The sequence below is a fragment of the Siniperca chuatsi genome, linkage group LG24 (genome assembly GCF_020085105.1).
Source record: "Siniperca chuatsi isolate FFG_IHB_CAS linkage group LG24, ASM2008510v1, whole genome shotgun sequence".
In the NCBI taxonomy this organism is placed as follows: Eukaryota; Metazoa; Chordata; class Actinopteri; order Centrarchiformes; family Sinipercidae; genus Siniperca; species Siniperca chuatsi.
Window position 1 is genome coordinate 14,399,116 of NC_058065.1, and position 18,645 is coordinate 14,417,760.

At 41.3% G+C, this 18,645-nt stretch overlaps 1 protein-coding gene across 1 annotated transcript in view; it reads right to left on the minus strand.

Annotated features, from left to right (window-relative positions):
- LOC122872278 (beta-1,3-galactosyltransferase 1-like) overlaps window positions 1–18,645 on the minus strand; it is a 101,180-nt gene that overhangs the window by 37,549 nt on the left and 44,986 nt on the right. The window lies entirely within an intron of this gene.

Below are 18,645 nucleotides of genomic sequence, written 5' to 3' on the forward strand. Positions count from 1 at the left end.
GTTGCTCCAACTTTGCCAGAGGGACGGCAACAGTCATTGATTCATGGGATTCATTTGCATACCGAAAATATATGTGAAACTATGAAGTGAATCACAAAGGAGACGATAGAGAGAAAATATGGGCAGAAAATGACAGAGAAAAAGAGACAAAAGTGGATGTTAGGAGACGGAAATATCACACTGGCGGAACAAACTATAGCGAAACATCAAGAACAGGATTTCTTACCGCCGATGTCACAGGGGATTGGGAGCAGAGGGAACAGAAATACAAGTCTGTGACCTCAGCCAATAAAAATATCTTTTGTAAACCTAAAAGTCCCCTGTGACACCCATTGTGGGGTTTTATGATCTCCTGTTGCAGCGCAGCAGCCTCCTTATTCCCTGTGTGGATGTCACTGCTGTCTGTTTACCCGCACATAAAGAAAGACAACAAAACCCAGCAATAGAGGGGGCTTCCCGTTGAGATGCTGCGCTGGGTTAGAGTGACGGCTGCACTCTTGAACTCTTCGGATTCTCTGTCTTACTCAGACAAAAGGCATTATCACACACACGGGAAGAGCTGCTTCTTGAGTGTAATTTTTGTAGTTATGTATACATGTAAGTAAGATGCACAAATGATTCTCCTTGTTGCCACGGATGCAAGTATATTTTTTACAGCTGACTTTAAACAGCCTGCAAGTGCAAATAGCAAAACCAAGACATAGTGTGTAGGTGTGTGTGCGTGGGTGTAGTTGCACTCGTTATGCGTCCAACTGTTCCTAACAATGCATCAGTGTACGTGACAAAGTGTCTCACCATTTAGTGGGCCACTATTGAACTCCAATACTCTTCTGTTTTGTTTCAGCTCAGAACAATTTGCACCCATGATGGATTCAACACTGTTCCTTCTTATAAATTTGTTAAATATTTAAAGCTAGCGAGCGTGACCTACAGTGTCTTGTTACTGCACTTGAATGACAACGCCGACCCCGTGCTCTGGGTGAAATGAAACGGAAAATGAACAAAGCTCTCGCGGAAAACGTCTTAATGACTCTTAATTATCTTTGCCGTGGTGCCAAGTGATACACTAGTCATGTAGGACACGCTAATCCCTCTTTCGCTAACTACAAATATTGAGCAAATGTCTTTATCCACAACTTGGTGTAGAGAATTTAAATTCCTCTGCAGGTGTGACAAAGAAATGCTGACAAGACAATAACTTAACTCCCACACACTGATCTGTTTATTTAAATGTCCTGTGGAATGAAGAATGCCTTTGTCAGTTGTCTCTACATGAAACTGTTTTGCATGCCAAAAATATGTCGGTGTTTTTGCACGTGGATATTTCTATATCAAAATCTTGACCTTTTTCCTATCCATCTACATAGATGGAGAACGTGTTTCCGTACAGCCAATCAGATGGCTTTATTTTAAACAATGTTAGCATAAAACAGTAACATCAGCGTTCTATCATGGATGGTCTCACTGACAGACAGCATAGCAGCCAGCTGCACAAGAGCCAGACTCTGAACAACAACCCGCATTAGCTTTCCTGCTTAAGTCTCCTTCTTATTGAACCTAAAAACACGAACACACGTCTTGTCCTGCACCTTAGCTTGTTGAACGAGCGACCAAACAAACATTCACCGGGGGAAAAGTGCACTGCAGTTTGCAGGCTAGATAGCTAATGAGCTGCTCAGCTGCAGCACATTAAACAGCGTGTAAACGTACCTGCAAATGTCACTTGGGTTCGGTTAGATGCTGGTGTGGTCCTTACTCTTTAATACCACTGCTAATAAAAGGCTGTCTGTCCAAGGCTTGTACGCTGCAGCGCAAGTTTGTTTACTTTGTCTCTCATTACCCACGGTGTAACACCGACACTCTGGCGGCCTGCCAGCTGCTGTCAATCAAACACAGACACCAACACGACCCTCCAGCAGCTGAGAGGAAAAGGACAGTACACACCCAGGTTTAAAGGCCATGCACAGCTATGGTCCACCCACACAGGTGATTTCACTTATTCTTGCTGACCTATGCTCAGGATGAGGTTCATATGCGCAAATAAAAATCAGGTTCATCAGGTGAGGGAGATGTCAATCAATAGGCATTTTTTTTTACAGAAGACATTTTGACACATCACAGCAGGAAAAGCACAGGTGTAAATAATCAAATTAAGGCTGAATTCCATTTAGTAGCTTCAGTGTCAGGGTCCTGGTATAGTGCAGTGCACGCTGGCTCACTGTCACACTGTCATGGCTTACTGGGGCACTTGAATACAACACAGCCATCGATAATGTTATTAGTGCTTGTCCACACAGCCCAAAAGAGAGGCCTGATCAGACAAAATAAGTGAAAACACCTATATGAATGCACTTATAACCTAATCTGTACGCTGGAGTTAATCACCTAACACAAAGAAATGAAAGAAAAGCCATACAATCAAGTATGCATCAAAGATGATGGCTGTTTCTGTGAGAGCAAGCTTTCCCTCAGAGAAAAATTAATTACTTTTCACATCCCCATCAGTGTCTCTCTCATGACCCTACATGTAAAGCATTATACGTTACACGAGCACAAAGTGTGTCCTGCAGAGCCAGCGTTAAATTACACAGGCGTAGGAAGGCAAGTCTTTACACTGTATGACAGATAATTTTCTGTTCTATTCACCCAGGGTTGTTTTACTCCCTCCTCTCATTTCATGCACAATAACCTTCTTAGATCAAGGGCTTATAGTTGGAGTGATATAACACATGAACTATTACTGAATATCTTATAGCACTTCCATATTAAATTTTTAATTACATTTTAAATGGGCTGATATTTAGAGATTCCTTTTAACCACTTACATCATAAGATTCTAATATGATCAGTAGGTTGAAGTTATTTTTGTGCAAATATCTTTATCAAAAGCCTTTGGGCAGATTTGTTCATGACACACATTTAAACACATGTTTACACTGCTGTGGGCGGCTGTCTGAGTTCAAAGATGTGTGAGAGGATTTTTAGTGTTCCTTTATGGAGAAATAATAATGGAGTGGGTGTTAATTATGCTTAAGTAGTTAATTGCTTTTCTTAGCGAGAATTTGATGAGTTTATAACTCTGAAATAAGCTGATTTCCACTCTTAGAAAATACAATTTGGACTAATTGTACTTTCTAGACCCATCGTGAAAAAATGTATAGCATTTGATCAGCAGGAAGGTAAACATTTTTCTTCATCATCCTCCCTCCCAGACTCCTGATTGCTATCACGCCTCCACACAGGTCCGTCAGTATCAGCATCCCTCATAGATAGTTGCTGTGCAGATATGCATCACACATGCACAGCCATAGTTTACCAGGGAATCTATTCATCTTCCCCGTCTGCTGTGTACATTTCATAAGTGTTATCGGGTCCGGCGTGGCATTAAGTCGCCCTGGAACGGAGCAGCCGCTTGTTTGGAGCCCATTTATTTTCTCGTGAAATAGTGTGTCATTACATTCGCTTCATCCAATTAAAGGGGGGATGGAGGAGAGTGAGTGAAGAAATATATACAGAGAAAGAGGGAGGAGAGAATGAATGAATGTATAGTTTGATTTACGTGTCTGGTCATTCACATGACCCATCAATCAACAACAAACCAAACATTCCCATATGTATGTCCACCAGCATGTATTGACCTCATATAAACATGAACAGCCTACATATAATGCCCCAGGAGAGGTCCAATAAGAGAAATTAAATAAATATATGCACACACAGCCTCATAAGTATGAACATAATATACAGACATAAACAATCTTATCTGAGTGAGCTCTTACTTTTAGACAAATGATTCTTCACATTTATAATCTTTCTTAAATAAACAATACATTCTCAAGTTTGGTTTTTGCCAGATTTCTTCTGCCCCTTTTTGTATGCATTCAGCCCTGACATGTTTCCCTGTTTTTTGGAGATCTTTTTCCTGTTATAAATCTGAAATATTCCAGTCAGTCAGTCAAAATAATATAATTGCCCTTTTATGTACATGTTCACAAACCTTCTGTAACCCCATATTCCTGACACACAATCTAAGACAGGACAGATACATGTCTGATACAGTTTGGAATATGTGCAATAACCCATATCCCTCAGCATTTTAGTTTTTCCTATACCAACCAAACACGCTGCAAATACAGAAAACACAAGAAGGATATTTACAAGTACAGATGAGACGTGAAATAGCACCATTTCATTCTATTGAGATGTCAGCTCCTGTTGAGCCATGCCAGTAACACTCCTTCAACTGAACTCTGGGTGAAGCGAAGGGAGGTGGAAGTACACTGTGAGAGTCAGAAGGAAAAAGCAAGAAGAGAAGAGAGAATGGAGAGGGGTAGGGGATCCTGCACATCTCTCCTGTAGGCTTTGACACCGAGCTCTGTCCTTGAGCTTGCGGCCAGCGGAGGGTCCTGTGGTAACTTACTGCGGGAAACAAGGAGGCTAGATCACTGACGCATCCGCCAGCCACAGGACAGGAGAGTAACCCTGCGTTACAGCAGGCAGCATTAAAAAAAGGTGAAAACTAGTGCTGGCCACATCCTTAAATTGATTCTGTACTGTTACTGTACTGCACCCACCCACCTGCTGCAAGCACACATCACCACCACCCACCCACACACACATGCTGAATTACACTACCTTTAACAATTCAGAGTCTCTCTGATCTCTCTAATCTCTGGATGTACAACATCACTCTTTCTCCTGGTGGATTTATATCAAAGCTGAATGCCAGAATAGTGACAATAATAAAGGATAAAGTTTGTAAAGTAATGCCTCGGCATCGTGTACATTTTGAAAAAGTTTGTTGTTTCACAGTTACAAGAACCTGTCCAGCTGCTGCTTTTGGATGTGGTACAAAGCTAATTGTCACTTAGCTGCACACTACCCTTTATGGAAATATGTTGTCTGTGAGGATGAAAATGGTAGCAAATCTCAGCTCACACCTGCCTGAATTACCAACAGTGACCATTTACCACTTTGCTGATGAGTGTTATATTGTTTTTTCCACATTGTGTGTGTGTGTGTGTGTGTGTGTGTGTGTGTGTGTGTGTGTGTGTGTGTGCGCACACAGAAGCTGCTAAACTGAAAAGGATCCTAAAATAAAATCTGCCAATGTGTACAAGGCAGTTCTCTTTTGTGCACCCTGTCAGATGGAAACTTTGTATTTCTAAAATGTCTACTTTTCACAGAGGCAGCCTTGTTTCCAGCCTTGAGCACCATGTACTTTTCACTCAGCTAGTGGGTTTGGAAATAGGTTTGAAAAGACCAAAGTTACATAGCTTTCTGACACAAGAACACCATGTAGTCATTAAGCTACGGTTACAGCTGAAATCTGCATCTTTCTGTCCCTTCTTGATATGTGAAATCATGACATATCATGACAACATGAGGTTTTGACTCTCTCTCTATATACTTGCTGCCTTTGGTGTGCTCCTCATGCTTTTGTTGTGTTATGCCAAGGTGAATGAGCATGAAAAGGTGAGAAAAACTCAGCCCTCGCTACATGACCGTCCTTCCTCCTCGACAGACTCGCTCCTCTAACTTCTCTCAGGGCTCTCAGTCCTTCCTGGCAGCTGGGACTCCAGAGTCCCTTTTGTCATTTCCACTTCAATTACAGCCACCTTCGCGACGGGAGCCCCCATGGCACTGAGCATTTTCAGGTGTCCCTTGAAAGACGAACCTCTTCGCCCGGCAAGAACATATTTGTTCAGTTTACAGAGTGATCAAACAGTCCAACACATCTCTTGAGCCCTGTCTGAGTCCTCCCCTATCTTCCTCGACATGCTGTGAGTAATGAGAGTGAGGTCTGAGCCAAGCCGTTTGGCTGTGTAATCTCTTTCATAATGCCCTTCATTGGAGGGCCAGGGGTCATAAATAAACAACGGAGTGAACGGCAACGCAGCGTCACAGACGGCTGGGAGGCAGCGTCGAAGGCGGGCAGATTGTAAATTGGTCTTGCCCAGGAGCAGGGGTGGGGGGTTATGCCGCCGATGACTGAGAGGGTCACGCAGTGCCATGGTGTGACTGCTGCAGACACTTATTATGCTGAAGGTGTAATGGGCAGGGAGGGAGAGGAAGAGAGGAGGGAGTGCTGAATGGCAGAGCTGTCTAGGGGTTATGTTGACTGCTGGACCTTGTGATGATAGGGAGCCCCCGTGGGGAGATGGGGGACCTAGAAACAGCGTCCCTCTGCAGATGTACTCTTTGTGTGTGTGTGTGTGTGTGTGTGTGTTAGCGCATGACTGGACGTGCATGTGAGGCTGTGTCTGTGTGTGTTCGTGCATGTCCCGGTGTTGGTCCGTCAGCTGCAGGCGTTTCTCCTCCTGTAGCTGTGAGAGGAGCGGCTAGGTGCACATTTGCAAGTAGTGGGCCTCGTTGCTCAGTGTCAAAATGGAGGACAGGAAGGAGGTAGGCAGGTGGGTGTGTGGGGGTGGGAGGAGTGTCATCATTGTCTCTGTGGGGAGGCTCCGGGGACCTGAGTCCTTGTTGAGTCCTTGAACTCCTCTCTTTTCTGCCTGCTCACAAACACAAAATAAGTGCCTGCCTTTCTGAAGCACAGTCCTAAAGAGGAGGAGGAGGAGGACGAAATGTTTTTATGAATGATATGTTATGTGCTCTTATGCTATAACAGGTTCAGCTGTTGTGCAGGGGGGCAACTATAACTGTGACAAGTGAATTTAATTCCCAGGTGAATTAATGCACCTATCCATCTATCATGTGCTAGTTATACTATCCCAGGCAGCTACAATGGCTCGGCCCATCAGCCTTTTAAGTCCAGCTTGCCTGGTTAATGGACTCCTTATGAATGACAGATGGCAGAATCAAATATAGCAAATACAATAGTCCAAAACCTCAGCCCAGTATACCCTATATTAGTCCAGTACGCATACATCTACATACCAGTAAATTTACAAATCACATATACAAATCATATATATTAAGTTAATTTTTAAAGTTGTGCAATAAACATGTACAGGCTGTACATACTGGACAAAGATGTGTTTATATCTACCAGCATGTCGATTATCCACTGTAATCTGCATTGCCTATACAGCATTCATTCCTTTGCACTCCCATGCACTGTTGCACTGCTGTAACCTTGCATACAGTTTACAGTGACAGCTTGACCTGTATATAGACGTTTGTTATTGTCCATGGAAACCGGAGGCAAATTCCTTGTGTGTTCAAACATCAGGGTCCAAAATGAGCAGAGAAGTGGTGCTTCACAGATAAGGGGGTGAGGAGAGATTGGCTTTTTTATGACAGCAACAACAATACAATGAGCTGCAGCGAGTGAGTAAATGAGTTGAGTACACGTGTTTTGTTTGCAGAGTGTGTGTTTGTGTGTGTGACAAATTAACATTTTAAAATAGAAGTTGAGTCTCCTTACAACGGTGTCTGAAATTTTCATTATTATAGTTCTCTTTAAAAAGCTCATTCGATGGGCAATTAGTGATTACATTGTTTTTTTAAGTTATTTTTTTGGGGCTTTGCCTATTATTTTGATAGTGCAGTTGGCCAATAATGCTGATTCTGACTCAGAATTAAGCCCATAGTTCACGATTCTGCACCTCTCAATTTATATCCAATGCCAACCTTCAGTGTATTAATTAATCAGTTAGTTGATTAACAGAAAATTAATCAGCAACTATTTTGATTATCGGTCACTTGTTTGAGTCACTTTTTCAAAAATGCCACGTATTCTCTGGTTGAAGTTGCTTTAATGTAAGGATTTACTGCTTTTCTGAATTTTATGTGATTGTAAACTAAATATCTTTAGCTGTTGGTCGGACAACATAGGACATTTGAAGACGTCACTTTGGGCTCTGGGAAATTGTGTCAGGTATTTGTCACTATTTTCCGACATTTTATAGACTAAACGATTCTCAAAAAAATTATCTGCAGATTCATCAATAATGAAAATAATCATTAGTTGCAGCCCAAAGGTGTGTAAGTTGTTTAATCCTAACCATACCGTAGCCAATTCATTTACCATAACCAAGATTTTCCCTAACCTTAACCATACTGGAGTTGCCATTCGCAGAGAATGTATTTTTTTAAAACGTTGGCATTGGAAGTAAAGAGAAGTTGTCATTGAATGAAATAAGGGTTTTGCAGAATCATCCAATATTCTTGATGTTCTTATGTTCTTACTCTAGTTGGTTATTAGTAAATATTTGTTTGTAATCATTTAAAATGAGCTAAAACGATTAGCTGATCAACAGAAAATTAATTGGCAACTATTATTACAATTGATTAATCCTTTAAATAATTTTTTAAGTAAAAATACTAAGCGTTCTCTGGTTTCAGCTGCTCAAATGTGAGGTTTTGCTGCTATATTTGCTGCTGTTTTATATCGCTGCAAATTTAATATTTTTGGGTTTTACGTTGTTGGTTGGACAAAACAAGCGATTTGAAAATGGCACTTTGGGCTCTGGGATATTGTGGTGGGCATTTTTCACTGTTTTCTAACATTTTATAGCATAAACAACCAATTAATAAAGAAAACATCATGAGAAGCTAACTTAACCACAAATTGGCTATTTACATATAATTTGTAAACACTGGCAAATCCATGATTTAGATAGGAATCTACGATCAGAGTAAGCTTGATATTTTTTTGCTGGTTTTTCCTCCTTTCTTGTGTCGATCTGTTTCCAGTTTGCATTGAAAGTACTGCAAGAAAAAGTGTCACTTCAACTAAAAGCGTGCAAGCACATGCCTACCACAGCCCACAGCTGTGCCACAGCATTGCCCCTTTTAACTGAAATTAGCCCTGGAATTACTTTTACATAACATACCACCGACACAAAGTACTTAGTATGCTATGCAACCCACTTTGAGCCACCAGAGACAGCTACAAAGCCTGCACTCCCACGGATAGGAGTGGAGAGTAAGCATGTGTGGCAGAATGCTTACGTCCAGAGAAATAGTTTTGGGCAGAACTTTGAAAGTTTAGGCTGCCTTTTCCAGTTCAGTGGAAGCAGCAAAACAGAAATGTTCCGAAATGTAAAAGCGAATGTCAATGTGTTTACCAAGACAGAGAGGCGAAACTCAAACTCACAGATGAACATGGTGGAAAAGTGCGGACGAGGAAACAAACACACACACACACACACACACACACACACACACTCAATCTACTATACAGTATATCCTGCACTTTCTCTTTCTTTGTCATTCTGTTCATCTTTTACCTTATTTTCCCTTCTTTCTCACTCTGCCCTATTCTCTTGCTTCCTTTTTACTTCTTCTTCCTCAAAAAACAGAGGGAAAAAATGAAAAATGACCTACTTGATAAAAGTGGATGTAATAAATGGCCATGAAAAATTCTGCCTTTTGAACCTAGTTCTAATTTTATGCGGCATCAAAACACTATTGTGCCAAAGTCCAAGCCCCAGCATTGGAGTAAAAGCATTGCAGTGCATAAAAGCCCCCTTATGAAGGATGCTGTCAGTGTGTGGAGGGACGGCCTATTCATCTACACAGTTTAGCTTTATCAAAGTCATGCATGGTTAAGAGTATGCAATCGCTCATTAAATACACAAAAGACTGAAAGATTTGGGTAAGGAGAAACCCTCACAGTCCACACACCCTGGCTAATTTCTAACATCAAACACCACTGTTCAAAGAAATAGTGTGTTGGGTGTGTGACACACCTCCAGGAAATGGAAAGTGGAGGGAGTGTAAGAGAGAAGCAAGGGCTAAATGGTCAAAGCAGAAGTGGGCAAAGGAGATTTACTATGAAAGAGGAGCAGAGAATGAAAAATGCATTGGCTGTTCACTGAAGGTAGCTGCGCCTGCGTCTCTCTTAGGAAAAACATTTTCATTTTCAAGCAATTTCACCTTGCTACCTTGTCATCAATGGTCAACCTCAAACATAATTAATCATCCTCCAATGTGCATAAACCACTAGAAGGCTTTTTTAAATGTTCAACAAGGCTCTTGAAAGCCAAGTGAGTGGCCCCTTGAGTTCATTTAAATCTACAATACAGCAATGTAGAACGTAACAAACAATGTGTTGTTTATTTTCCTACTCTTAGAACCTTACCAAGTTTGGTTTAGTTCTCAAAGAAAGGCCATGGGGTCTTTAAAACCAAAAGGGTTTATTCCTTTGGGAGATCAAATTATTAAAATCATTACAACAGAAGTCGCCAAAAACATTAGGGTTCATCTACATGTCAAAACTCTGCTGTCTTAGAGAGGGGGCTAGACACGGTAATCATCAAATATGGGGATAACAGCGCACTTATTGAAGGTATTCATTGTGTTGAATTTGTATATGCGAAAAGAGACTTTGCCGTGTAAAGAATGAAAACAGAGCTTGAGTTCAAATCCTACATTCTTTCTCACCTCCACACACCTGGCAAACTGCTGCGTGAAGTGGGCACGCTTGTTGTATTGCTGGTTTCGGATAGTTGAGGTGTGTGTCGAAGGGGCTTCACACGCTGTTCGACGAGTCAAAAAGCACTTCAGTTGAAGCATACTAACGCATTAGGCCCAGGGGTTGAGGGAGAAAACAACAACCTCTATCTTATTCTATTGTTTGGTGTCTGTTAAACTGTGTACAAGTTAGAGCAGAACTGTGATGTTCCAACAAAGCAGAAGTATTTAAAACTGCTCATGCTGGTGACTGACTGCTTATGGACTCCTCACAAGGATGTGTCGACCAAAAACTTTAAATTAGAAGCAAAGTGAAATACAACTCAAATCACAGTGATTCACTCCAGCGATTTCAAAACAAAAGCAGCTCGCGACCTTCACTTTAAATGAAACCTTCATTTATCAAGAGATGCTCTGACTGGCAAGGACCGGCAGAGCTCTCTGCTCAAGTGGATATGCATTACCACTAGACAAAAAACAGTGCTCAAACACTGCACTGCTCTATACAGTGCTGCAAAGTACCAGGTTCAAAGGCCGGTGTAAACACTATTTGCTGCTTCTCTCACAGATTTTAACCTTGCAAACAGGAAGTGACCACGGTTTGACCTCTAGGGGAATCAGAAAGCTTGTGCAGCTCATTTCACAGTTCTGGCTTTGTGGTAAAAGGTTAAAGGCTGCAGCAATACTACCTGTGAGTTGAGGTAGTGAAGACTCGTGGATTGATCTCATTGATATTTCTAAGGAAGGCTTTTGATTTGTTTAACCGGCTCAGAGTGAGATGAGTGGAATTTAACACGGAGGACAAAGCAGCCTGCAGAAAACAGAGATACTGTTTGTGTCGGCATGTGCAAAACTACTGCCAATTCTGCCAGAAAGGAAAACGTGATTCTTCTCTTTACATGAGTGAATATTTCAGCAATGTTATTTTGATGATCCACAGAGAATTGTTGGAATTGAAACCTAAGAAATTAAGATAGGAGAGTGCATGTGCATTACAGCCACATCTAGAAGTGTAGTCTTTAGCCTCGTGCTTTCTTGTGCATGCAACAAATCCTACAAAGTCTTTGACATTCAACTAAAAATATAAGCATTGCTCCACGAGTTGAACAAATGTGCAGCTAAACCCCAGATAGAGAAAGAAGAAAGCAGAATTGCATATATACACACCTTAAGAGGTCAAACTGAAATTAAAATTCAGCTTTGCTAAGACATTAGTATATAAAACATTGATGTTTGTGTAGACTTTTGTTCTTATTTGGTCAAATTGTAATTACCAAAAAGAAGAAATGTAAGTTTTTCCGCAGTGACAGCGTCCCCTACTGCGATGGCGTATTAGGGTTCAAAATATTTAATTACGGAGCAGGCGGAGGGGGGGAATTTTCCGGAAAAACGCAAACTCTACAAACTCAGAATTTCCAAGATTAAAGTGGTAAATTTACCTAAAAACACAACTAAATAGTGTTTCATCCTGGAACCACATCGCTTCACTTTGCAAGGTGGATGACCTAATCAAATTATACTTTGCAATCGGATTCATTTAGCAATAAGGAAATAGGCTTACATTTTTTATTTTAGCCCAGAATCACCATATTATCATAAGCATACGGACTGGGGGGGTCATATCAACTTTTATAGTACAAACAGGGCTATGACATTCTCCAGTCAGTAGCTCACCACACAGTGTTGCCAGATTTGACGGTCTTCCACCCAATTGTGCTAATTTTTATTTAATTAGGCAGGTAAAATAGTTTGCGGCTGGTTGCGATAATTTGGGCTACTTTTTGTACTATTTGGGCAGTTTCCCCTAACAAAGACTAGGCTATATTCCAGTAAATTGGCCCCTCCTCTCCTCTGAGTAGTATAATTTTATAATTGAGATTGACAGTGCACAGAGTTTTGTAGGCTGGGCTTGACACGCAATGACTGATGGCTGCCAAAACCAAATGTCATTTCAATTTATTACAACTAAGTTGAAACTTATTTTCCTACTTAAATATTATTCAGTCATAGCTCTGTGATCAAAGACTTGTAAAAGCTTTTCATATAAATTAATACTTTTAATGTCTAATGTAACATTATCCAAAAGACTTGGAAGAAGAAAATTTTCATTATTGTAACTGTGTAACCTTCAACAAAAGGAAAATTAAAAATTTGGCTACTTTTATGACGACTGGGTGGGTTCTAGGCTTTGAATGGGTAAGTATTTTTAAGTCAAAACTGGCAACACTGTCATCACGGAAGTTGACAGTGCGTCTACTAGCAATGCCACTTCTTATGTTATTATTATTATAGTTATACTGCATTTCCTGACACAAAAAGCGAGGAGAATTTAAATTTCAGTTCGACTTTTATCAACTATGGGCAGAACTGCATATAATCAGAATATATTTTTTACATCCTGACCTGACCTGTTTGCGTAATTTCCTTGATGATATTGGGCTATTGATGGAAATGTATTAATGCAGTGAACTTAGAGTGAGGTTACACTGGGTGACTGGCAGTTTAGCGAACACTATCGGAGCTGTCCTGACGCAGCAGCCTCCATCCATCAACAAGTTAAATTAAATCCTAATTTGCATTTACTACTTGACCCCGGCGCGATCTTCAGCCTGGTCGATCCCAGATATGATTTGAAATCTTGTACATCAGTAGAGAGAGAGCACGGCAGGTGAGGTCCTGTGGGGAGGATGGTGTGATTCTTGTCAGCCAAGACAAATAACCTGGGTTTGAATTAATCACCCTTTCATCCTACTTTTTTGAACCCAGGCACACATAAATGAACTTGCATATGGCTAACGAAAACCTATTAGGTGCATCCACAGTCCTCTGGTTTCTGTTTTTAAAGTTGTGAGATGTTATTGTTCAAATCGGGAGCCTCCTGCTGCTCGCCAATTGAAACCCCACCACAGTTTCATTTAATCTGACAAGTATAATCTTCTGAGATTGCCCTTTCCCACTGCGATGTTTGGAAAGCTTATAAAAGACTCACTTCATTGATCTGAAGACACTTTAAGAGGCCTTATTGTTGTTCCCATGCCATAATCACAAATAGAGCCTTTGAAATGGAATAATGCCAAACAATGCCAGTCAGTGAGAGAGTCAACCATGCAATAAAGGCTTAATAGTTTTATTATTGCTTTGAAATTGTGTGGTCCATCTGTGTGTGTGTGTGTGTATGTGTGTGTTGCTGTCTTCCAGTCTGTAAAGCTGCCAGCAGTTCAAGTACAGCTCCTTTAATGTAACCACAGAAGCTGCTATCGTTGAGGTAGCATAGATTGAAATAAGGAGTGTTTTATAGGGAAAATTCAATAACCTCTTCTATCTTTGGGGATAAATTACTATTTTCATTGACAATCAAAGTCATTAAGTCGACTTCATACAGTCTGAGGGATGCACGCATACATCCTTTCCCACTCATCAAGCCCCTCACCTCCCACTGCGCCAAAATGGATTTCCCCCTGAGGCCGGCATTCAAGGTTTACATTCCTAATGACCCACAATAATTCAACCGTGATTGATCAGCGAAATCGACTAATGAGTTACAACCACCACGGCAAGACAGAGACGTTAATCTCTGAGGCTTCTTCACGACTGTATTAAGCATTGTGTTCCCTGATAGCTCACCATGCGGTCAAATAACTCACTGCCATTGGCCAGACCCAGGCCGATATCTCTCTGTGGTTGGCTGGTTGCTTTACACTGAACACACAGCGTGGAGGAAGCTGTGCGTGACAAACTGCGCCATGCATTCACACTTCATTCGGGGGCAACCGCTTGGCATGAGGACAGCCAGGGAAGATGTATGAGTTGGTGGCATAATGTATTCATAGGGAAAAAGATGGAGAAATCAGTCTTGAGACATGATAAAGTGCCTGCTGAGGTGTCTTGGATAAATTATGATGAAGTTATGCAAATAGCGCCTGCAGCTGGATCTCCAGCGTGTACTGTTCAATTAGCCCATCACTGTGGTGGTAGACCTATACTTGGACCGGGTGAGCAATGAAGCCATCTATTACTGAAATTCATACTAGTTTGATATCCAGCATTATGATGAAATCAAAAGCAATATTTTGAGTTTGGTATAATTTATAATTCTGATGCTAAGATAAGTCCATAATCTAAAATCAAGACTTTATGCATGGGACACCTATTAACAAGCCTTACAGCAAGACAAAGACACTCATATTCTTACCAACATGGCTGGTATTGTTTTCATCTTTTGAGTCTGTGTGTGTCTGTCTGTGTGTGTGTGTGTGTGTGTGTGTGTTATCATGGCAAAATGTGGTCCTGGAGACACCTACTGGTTTCTAGGATCCAAGATGCAGTCATGAAACTTTACAGGTGTGTAGTTGAGATGAAAATGAAGGCCACGTTTGAAGATGAGTGTGGTCCGAGCGCCGGCGCCAGGAGTAGGGGGGTAGGAAGTAGTTTTCCCCCCTTGGCCCACATTTGTTTTAATCTACACATAATTATTATCACCCCCACACACACACACACACCCCCACCCCCCAAGACATTTGGCACAGCTCATCTGTCTCCATTGTTCCATTGCAGCATACACACCGATTTGGCGTTGCGGCTGATGTGAGCCCATTGCAAGGAGGTCTCTAGTTTACCCAGTGAGAAGAAACCTCATAATGGAAGTTAAATTATTTAAGCACATTACACTCTTATAAATGGATCTCTGTCAGAGATCTGCAGTGTATCAACTACAGTATAATTCATCATAGTGTCTTTCTATTCCACTAACCAAATAAGAGAAATCTAATCCTCTGACTTGTGAGAAAAATTATCTCAAGGGCTGACTGAATGAATTGAAACCCTCCATCACAGGATTAAATGACTACAGGCCTGTTGCCCTGACGTCTGTAGTCATGAAGTCCTTTGAAAGACCGGTGTTGACCCACCTGAAGGACGTCACACGGTGACGAGTCTGCATACAGACGAGAGGTTGAAAAGCTGGCCCTCTAGTGCGGTCAGAACAACCTGGAGCTGAACACTCTCAAAACTGTGGAGATGACAGAGGGCTTCAGGAGGAACCCCCCAACACCGCCCCCTATCACCATATCCAACAACACGGTGTCTGCTGTGGAAGCCTTCAGGTTTCTGGGATCCACAATCTCCCAGGACCTAAAGTGGGCTTCCAACATCGACACCACTTCCTGCACCAGCTCAGGAAGTTCAACCTTCCTCAGAATCTGCTGATCTACTTCTACTCTGCAATAATCCAGTCTGTTCTCTGCACATCCATCACTGTCTGGTTTGGATCTGGCAACAAACAGGACAGGAAGAGACTACAACGGACGGTCAGGGCTGCAGAAGAGATCACTGGTGCCGACCTGCCCTCCATTCAGGACTTATACACGTGCAGAGTCAGGAAACGGGCAGGAAACATCACTGCAGATCCACCACACCCAGGTCACAACCTGTTCCACCTTCTCCCCTCTGGTAGGCGCTACAGAGCTCTGCACGCCAAAACAACCAGACACAAGAACAGTTTCTACCCACAGGCCATCACTCAGCAACAACTGTTAGCACCAGTCACATGGTGTCAGGAACAATCCCTGTGCAATAACCCTGTGACAGAAACATCCACTGTACCTGTAAATGTATCTCTTTGTTTAGGTAAATATGATCACTTTTTAAATCTACACACGCTGTACATACTGTATATAAAGCAACCTGTTACATTAATTATATTTATTTCAGCACCATTTGCACTCTGCACCATTGTACTAATTGTCTTACTGTTTACAAATCTTACTGTTGTTCCTTTTTGTACTTTTTTAAAATATATATATATCTATATGCACATACTAGCTTAATATTTGTCTACCTTGTTGAGCTTGTTGTCCTTGTTTTTAGCTGTATTTATGTCTATTGTATTCTGTGTATGCATATTGAGAGCAACGAAAACCCATAGTCAAATTCCTGTCCTGATTTTGGAAGTAGGAGAAGCAGTTCAAAAAAAGCTAAATTGCCTCTTGGATACCAACTGTTCCTCCCCAAGGCCCATCGCATTCAGTCCTTTTCACTAAGTATTTCACCATGACTTATGCATGAATAACCCATGCATTCAGATTTTACATTCATGTTACAGTGCAACTTGTGTGGTGCAGACATTTCAGCCACCCCTTTTCAGTATGTGATTAGACGCAGCTTTGAAGCCTAATTTTGTTTTCTTTCCTTGTAGCCAGAGAAGAAGCCACTGCAAAAAGATTAGTATCATCCACTGGAACCAGATGGGTTTCCATCCTTACTGAAAATCTCTTGTATTTCAATTAGGTTACTACTACAAGAATTCCATCTTGAAGCTCTCCTCATTGATGGGTTTAGAAACTGGAATTTCAGTGTGATTAGTGCTTTAAATATCATAATACAGCTGGAAACACAATGTGTCTGGCTGCAGAGACACTGCAATTAAAAATGACATCATGTTAAAATATTCTTCAAGGCTAGAAAATGCAAATTATATGCAGATTAGTAATATGATTCATGTATTAATTTGGCATGCTGAGTGGTGATTAGGTGAGTGGGAGTAAGCAGCAGTCACTAATGCTCAGCAGTGGCTAAAAACAGTATGGTGAGGGGAAGCGAAAGCCGGCGATTTCCTTCATTTACTCAGTGTGAGAGATGACCTTTTCACAGAGCCCCTGCCTGTGGCGCCGCGGAATCTCGCATATGAAGGAGATTTGAACTTTAGCTTGCATGGAGCATCTGACATATGTATGCTAACTGTTTGTATCTCTGCGGGCTATCACGCACACTGGCAGGCACTGAGAAGAAAAGACAGAGGGAAGAAAGAGCAGACAGAATGACGACCGTAATGTCTCATTTAAAGATTTTGTTTCAATGCCCAATAGCCGATTCCAGAATAGGAACAATCACAGAGCGCACCTTTAAGACCGAAACCATGTTCCACCAAATATACACATCACTTTATTCAACATGATTACTCCTACTCAGCCTGTGAAAACACGATGTTGTATGTCTTCTGTAGCTCTGGGGGAGTTTTGCCAAGTCTGAGAAAATAATGCAGATAATGTCATAGTGATGTCCCAAACTGGGGCAAGGGGTTTGAAAGATGTGGGCATTTACCAGGCAAGGGACTAAAGATGCTATTCAGTTGCATTATGGAAAATGTAGGGAATGCAAATTTAGCACTTGGCCGATACTAGGGAATATTTCAGACTCTGCTGCATCAATCTTGACCATTCTTTTTTTTTTATCTATGTGTCTCTTGCGAGCCTCTTCAACGCTCAGCTGCAGTGCCATGTCATTTCCATATTTATATGCATCTTGACCCCATTACAAATAAGTCTATAAATTGATACAGTATGTGATATCAACATGTAAAAAGATTGTATACAAAGGTATCACAAAAAACACACAATTGTGTACCTGCAGTATGATTGCAAACATCAGCGTAGTGCATAGCATACCACTCACTGATCGTGTTCAGAATAGAGGTTGTGAAGACCTCTGTAACAAGCTGTGGAAAACTGAACTGTAATCGATGTGGAAAATTGTATTTTGAGGCCTGAGGACAGTCAGATCCGATACAAATACACCCGAGAATATTTAGACCCATTCCAAAGTATGGTTGTCCCAAACACCAACACTAGCAGCAACATAATGCACCACCAATCAACGAGCAGCCGCGGTCATAGAGTAGCAGTACACGTCACTTTTCCTATACTTTCATACAGTCACGCTCAACGTGATCACAGCTAATAGCAAGTCTGCTCACGTATTAGAAATATAAAAACAGACCAGAGACCCACGGCAATAGAACAGGACTCTACTTAACCCAATTAGACTGATTATCACTTTTTTCTTGGTCTGACTCGTGGTCCCTAGTTGGGTCTTGGTTGCTAGGAACCTAGTGGACCTGTTAAGACCCCTAGTTTAGATTTAATAAGTAGGCCATGAGCTAAATGCCATTCATATGAACAGCACCAGTGGACTATTGCATGAAAGCATTAAAGAATAAACATTTCAATTTATATTGAGTAAAATAGGTTTGATTAAGGTTAGAAAAGGTCTACAAAACAATACATTTCATCCATGGTATAAATATCATTAACATTCTGCCTAGTTATCAGACTTGAAAGCAAATGCAACAAGTCATCCTTGATCAAGACCTCCATTTTGTCCTTTGACGGATTACACCAAAGGTGTCACCAAAATCAGGTTTGTGTTTTAAAAGGCTGTGATAACACAAGACATAAACTAGAAAACCCCATCTACAACAACCTCCTCCTC